The sequence below is a fragment of the Trachypithecus francoisi genome, unplaced genomic scaffold (assembly GCF_009764315.1).
Source record: "Trachypithecus francoisi isolate TF-2019V2 unplaced genomic scaffold, Tfra_2.0 Lachesis_group5, whole genome shotgun sequence".
NCBI lineage: Eukaryota > Metazoa > Chordata > Mammalia > Primates > Cercopithecidae > Trachypithecus > Trachypithecus francoisi.
This window is the reverse complement of record NW_022681470.1, coordinates 46,726,793-46,734,082: the sequence shown is the minus strand read 5'-3', so window position 1 is coordinate 46,734,082 and position 7,290 is coordinate 46,726,793.

Genomic DNA, 7,290 nt, shown 5'->3' with positions numbered 1-7,290 from the left:
TTATAATACAAATATGGATATAATATTCATATTTGAGTTTCTTTGAAGTGATGAAATCAAATTAAGCAAAAAGAAATGGTTCGGTGTTAATTTGTTATCAATTAGAGATTAAATATACAATACTAATTATAAATTATTATTAAATTAAACATTTCAACATTATGTGTAAGAAATCCTGAGTATAAGACTAAAAATAGTCTCCAGAATTTTATCCCCATTGTGCCTCCTCATTTATATGGTAGTTATCTGTGCTGCTCATGTATATTTCTAGTTTTGGTTTCTCTGGGTCTTTCATGGGTTTACACTTTCCTCTATTTTAGAGTTAGCTACAGTAGACCTCCTTTATCCAGGTAGTATATATTCCAGGATCCACAGTGGATGCCTGAAACCACATATAGCACTGAACCCTAAATACTACATTTTTTCCTATACACACATATCTACATATAGTTTAATTTATACATTAAACACAATAAGAGATTAACAATAATAACTAATAATAAAATAGAACAATTATAAAATTATACTCTAATAAAAGTTATGTGAATGTGGTCACTTTCTCTCAAAATCTTATTGTACTCTACTCATCCTTCTTCTTGTGATGATGTGAGCTGATAAAATGCCTAAATAATAAGATGAATTGAGGTGAATGTCTGTGGGGTAACTTTTGCAGTTTGAGCTGTGATGACAAAACTCGCACAGATTTATTTTATCTTCTTTACAATTCTGTGAATAGAAGATTCATTTTTACCACAGACCTTAGCAACCTCAGCATAAAATTTATTTTCTTTATTGATTCACTTTTTTTTCACTTAAAGGAAGTACTTTATAGATTATCTTTAGTCAAATTGCCAGCATCACTACTCTCGTGCATTGGGGCCATTATTAAGTAAAATAAGGATTAGTTGAGCAAAAGTACTGTTACATTGTGACAGGTGATGTGATAACTGAGATGATTAGAGACTGACTAATAGGCAGGGGGAATAGACAGCATGTATACACCGGACAGAGGAACGATTCACATGCCAGGCAGGACAGAGTCCGAAGGCATGAGATTTCATTATAATACTCAGAAGTTATGAATTATTTCTGAAAATTTCCATTTAATATTTTCTGAATGTGCCTAGAACACAGGTAACTGAAACCGTGAAAAGCAAAACTGCGCCAAACAGGGGGATGAGGAAACTCAGTAGAAAAATAAGATGTTTAATAATGAAAATTTAAAACTAGGAATACAAGAGCTGAAAAATTTAAAAACCAATTGCCTACGTCATTTTTATTGATACATACTTTTAGCAGCAGAAATTTCACTCTCAGCATTAGTTTAAATATACCTCATAAATTTGATATTTTGTTTTTATTATAATTAATTTTTAGAAACTCTGTCACTACTGTTTTTGTTTCCTATTTTATCAAAAAAATGGTTAATGGAATATTTTTTAATTACAAAGTTAAAGACATTTTTTTTTTCATTTCTCATTTCATTGCATTGCTCTGTTTGTAAATGTGTATTTTATGGAAACTAATTTTATTACTTTTGGCTCTATGATGTAATCAATTTAGGGGGTAATTCTACATGTGTTCTAGAAGAAGATATGTTCCTTATGATATCATAGTATTTGATATATTTCCAAGTATTTACTTCATTGTTTTATTTACATCTTTTTTAAAATTATTATAGTTTAAGTTCTGGGATACATGTGCAGAACATGCAGGTTTGTTACATAGGTATACATGTGCCATGGTTGTTGGCTGCACCCATCAACCCATCATCTACATGAGGTATTTCTCCTAATGCTATCCCTCCTCTATCCCTCCACCCTGTGACAGGCCCCAGTGTGTGATGTTTCCCTACCTGTGTCCATGTGTTCTCATTGTTCAGCTCCCAGTTATGAGTAAGGACATGCCGTGTTTGGTTTTCTGTGCCTGTGTTAGTTTGCTGAAAATGGTGGTTTCCAGCTACATCCAGGTCCCTGCAAAGGACATAAACTCATCCTTTTTTATTGCTGCATAGTTTCCCATGGTATATATGCACCACGTTTTCTTTATCCAGTCTATCATTGATGGACATTTGGGTTGGTTCCAAGTCATTGCTATTGTGAATAGTGCTACAATAAACATTTATATCATTTCTTGGTTTTTGTTCACTTGTCTTGTCTGGGCAGAAATGACATGTTGTAGCTTCACTGTAAATATCAATTTTATCATCACAAAGGATTGTTTTTGTCTAACTTAATGCTTTTCATAGTGAAATCTCTATCATCAAGTATCAGGATTGGTAAAGTTTGCTGTTCTTATTACTTATATTTTTCTGACAAATATTTCTCAATGCCTACAATTTTAGTTTTTTAATCACTGTATTTTTAATTCATTTCTGAGCATACATGAAAATATTTTTCTCTGAAAACCATGTGCGCTCATTCATATTTATTGATGACTATTATGTTGGTCTCAGTTCCATGTATGATGATATATTTGCTGTGTTTCTTTCACTATTTGGTGTGTTCTGTCTGTTTTCTAAAATTCTTACTTATATGGGAAGGTTTATATTTTTATTCTATGAGTTTTCTAGTTTTTGTAATAATTTTTAATTTTACCTTACTCTCCTACTTTTCTCACTTAAGTTTTTACTATCTGTCAGTTTCAAAAGGAAGCCTTTGACTCCCAAATGTTATCTAAGGAGCAGTCAATAAGCTTACAAGCCTTTACCTTGTTACTCTCCTCCTTTCTACAACTTTTATTTATATCATTCTAGTCTGTCAGACTACACAATGCTTACATATATTTTCATTCCATGACCCCATCTTGTTTAGTCTTAGTTCTGCCACTAAACGTACATATGTTCAACATTAGTTTTCCCTGCTATCTTTTTTGGGATAAATGTCAGTTGTTTTTGATTCCTTGGAAATAGCACAGTTGTATGGTATTTTTTGAGTTCTGGTGCAGCAAACAATTTTCTATAGCTTTGTTACTTGAAGGACGGTATTATGGATGAAATATAATTGAGTGGCACTTTTTCCTGAAATAAATAAAAAATGCTTCTCAACTGTTGTCTTTCCTTATATGGTGCTTCTCAGTATCTCATGTTTGTGCAGTTCCTTTGCCTTTATTGGAAGGGCAGAAAAGTTCTGAGTCTCCTTAAACTATTATATTCTTTCATTTTGTCCATAGCATCTAACATCTTTTAATATACTCTGCAATCCCCTTGCTCTTTTATATTTATTTTCTTCTTTCTCCCTACTGGACTACAAGTTCCATGTAGGCTAGTATTTTGTTTACTGATGAGTCCCACACACTTAGAAGGTTGACTGACATAGAGTAGGTAGTAAAATAATTGTTGAACAACCAATGGTCATATATACTGCTTTGATAGATTCAACCACAATGATAGCATTCAATTTGATATCATGAGAAGTTTATACCTCATAACTATAAATAGGTAGGAAGAAGTTCTCCTAGTTTGGAACAGATAGCGTCTTAGAATTAATATTGTTAATGTTCTAGTTTATCTCATTTTGTCTGAACTGCTATCTAGAAAGCAAGAATGAACTTATTAATATTGGTTCAAAGTAGTAAAAAAAATATGGTTAGCATTGGCTCAAGATGGCTGTCTGGCTGTGGAAAGAGAAAATCCAGTGAATGAGCTGGATAGTAGAATCAACACAGCTGAAGGGCAATTTGGGCAGTTACTAGACTGAATCAATGAACTCCCTGAAAATGATCAATCTTCTAGCTTACATAGTGACCCTTCATTACTTTCTGCTGATTTAGCAGCATGAAGATATTAAAATGGCCTGGGACTGTCTTGACATCCAATTTTTTTTTTTTTTTTTTGAGAAGGAGTCTCGCTCTGCCACCCAGGCTGGAGTTCAGTGGCCGGATCTCAGCTCACTGCAAGCTCCGCCTCCCGGGTTTTATGCCATTCTCCTGCCTCAGCCTCCCAAGTAGCTGGGACTACAGGCGCCCGCCTCGTCGCCCGGCTAGTTTTTTGTATTTTTTAGTAGAGACGGGGTTTCACCGTGTTAGCCAGGATGGTCTCGATCTCCTGACCTCGTGATCCGCCCGTCTCGGCCTCCCAAAGTGCTGGGATTACAGGCTTGAGCCACCGCGCCCGACTAACATCCAATTTAATGGAAACATGACTCTGCTTCCTGGCAGAATCATTTCTCCCTTGAGAACAGAACTAACTCATTGAGCTCAATATCATGTAAATAGGGGGAAAAACACTTCAGTAGGTGTCACTTTAAAGCCAAATGAGATTTTCTCACTATAAAGTGAGACTCTTAATTGATGAGCCCATGCATTGCATCTATGAGAGAAAGACCATCATATGAAGAGGACTAATGAAGGCATATATGGCACCGTAAGGACAGCACCATAAGACTAACGAATTTTTATTCAAGATGGCTTCAGAAGTAAGACCGTATCACACCATTCCACAATTTTCTTAAACTGAATTTGGTTGATTAAGCATATGGTTGCATCAGTGAACTGTGTATGTGAGCCAATTGCTACAATTCTGTCACCAAGAAAAGTGTCCTTAGACACATAAGAGATGCTGTGTGAGATATTGTGGCCACAGATACAGTTTTCTTTCAGTTTACAAATTGTGATGCTGGCAGAAACACTTTTGGCAGTAAGGAAATTCTGTAGCTAGAATATATGCCCATCTCTATGACGACAAATCATTGTCCTCTTTATTACGTAAGCAATATGTGATCAGCCTGTCAGCAGATGCCTGGCTGATGCTTTTAGACACACACACACACACACACACACACACGCGTATCACATATATATATATACACACACATATATATACGCACTACATACATATACTAGTGTATATATACATTTGTCATTCACCTTTGTCATTCACAGATTAAGTTCTCAGCAGTGACAGTAGCCATATATATACAGACATACATATATGTGCACCACGTATATATATAAGTGCATATATACACTTGTCATTGACATCTGCCATTTACAGGTTAGGCACTCAGCAGTGACATTAACCACATCAGTCTGATACAAGAATATCAAACATTTAAGCCTATACACAGCTTTCATCTCTGTCATTATGCCCATTAAGTATGTATCCAGTGAGCAAACACTGGCATGACTGCAGAAAAGAGTGAGTTGAAACAGTTTCCATCTGCTTATGGAAACCCTTACTACACATTCATACTCACTCCATCTGCCATGAGTATTACCCACTTTATAACATATGATGTTCATTTAACTAGGGCACCATATCATTTTGGATCCAATTTGAACAAAATATAAAATGCTCCCAAAGCATTGTAATGGATAAATCTCAAAAAAAAAAAAAAAAAAAAACCTCACAGGAAACCATGTGCATTTTTCAAGAGTCTTATGAAATATCTACCAACTCTTTTGGAATGCGACAGCAAGTGACTGCTGAAAAGAAGTCCTTGAAACTGCAGTGAATTTCAGGTTCTTGCTGTGTTAAGGACATACAGCAAAGTCAGTGAATTTCATGGTCATGAGCCCATTGGTGCCACTAATTTCTACAAACTATGTTCATGGTCAGAATAACAGGTCCTTCTACAAGTTCAAAGATATGATTTTAGCAGGAACATTATCGGCAAAAAGGCAAACCCATGTGTAGATTAGTTATCTATATCAATAAAGAAAAATGCACTGCCCATTTCTTAATAGAATGAATGCAGTGTAATCAATATACCACAAAGTAGCTTGCTTTTTCCTTCAGTGAATATTACCACATTGGGAGCTTAGGTTGGCAGGTTAGGCACTATGGTAAATTAAAATTTGAGAACTGTGATTAACTGGTGAAAAAATCAGGAGTTTTACTGAATTCTGTATGAATGTTCCTTTGAGGTGTGACTTTGAATTCTACCTTTCAAGCGAAGTCTACTTTTCTTTCTCTTCACTCTGGGCAGGTCTGTGATTTGCTTAGGCCAGTGGGATGTTAACAAATTCAGGATTGCTCACTTTCAACTTTTGGAACATGTCTGCCACCTGGTGAAGAAGCCCAGGATAGCCCACAGGTGATGAGCGGCGTGTAGCCCATTTGCCCATGTTAATTCAACCAATAGCCTGGCAACTGCTAGAAATGTGAGTGAGGCCATCTTAGATCTTCTGACTCCAGTTGACCTGTCAGAGCACCAAGAGTTTATCAGAGAGACAAGCAGAATCAGCCAAATCATCTCAAATAAAAAGAAATGCCATCTAACCCACGGAATCATAAGTTAAGTGAATGGTGATTGTATAAGAACCAAGTTTGGGGATGGTTACTTTGCATAGTAATGGATAACTGATAAAGGCACTCACGAGTGACTAGAGCCAGATCGGGGTTGTTGAATGGAAAACGATGCTGTTGAACCCACACGAAACTTCCATCGCTATTGCCACGGTAGCTTTCCTCATGAGGTCATTGGAAAAAGAAACTGACCAACGTTCCCAGTAGAAGTAATCTAGTCCACCTGATTATTGAGAACTTTCTCTACTCTTCTATGACAAGCATTTACATGAGACATGATTATTTTCATATTTTCTGACGACTCCCAAAGTTCCATCCACATGTATCTTTTCTAGACTCTCTTGTTATCCATCTTGTAATTTGTTCCTTTCAAACCTTTGCCATCTAGCTATACCATTATTGTTCATGATAAAGCCCTCCCCATTTAGAAAAACCTATTAACTAATGAATCAGCATAGATCTATGTACATCAAGCGATCTCCTTTTCCAGGTAAAGTAGAAAACCAGGTACACAGCACAAAGATATGCAAACTATGACTCCCTTTACACAGTTTTTCAGAGCCACCCTTGAATGGGTGAATGCTGTTTCTTTCTATGGGCCAGTGGCCCAGTTAATTGCAGAAAACACTCTGTAGAATAGTGTGTATTAACCATGATTCTAGCTTCTGAAAACTTGATGCTTTAATATCTGCCCTAAATGCATATGTCAGACATGTCTTAATCTGGACAACCTAGTCATATGCTTGAGTCACATTGCCTTGAACTCCTGACTCCTTGTCTCTCACTCCTCCTCAGGACCAGTCCTCCTCCTATGGGCATGCTTTTCAACCAATAGAAAGTCTACAACCCCAACCACCTTACTATTTTGGCTTTCACATCCTAGGCCTTGATACATTTGTTCTAATTACCCCAAGTCCAGGTAACAGAAAACTAGATACAGCCTCCATTCCATAAAGCCTGCAGAAATTATTCAAACTAGTCCATCCTAAACCGGCATCCCTGCCTCACCTGTTCCTTTCTATGGAAACCACAATAACAGCTCT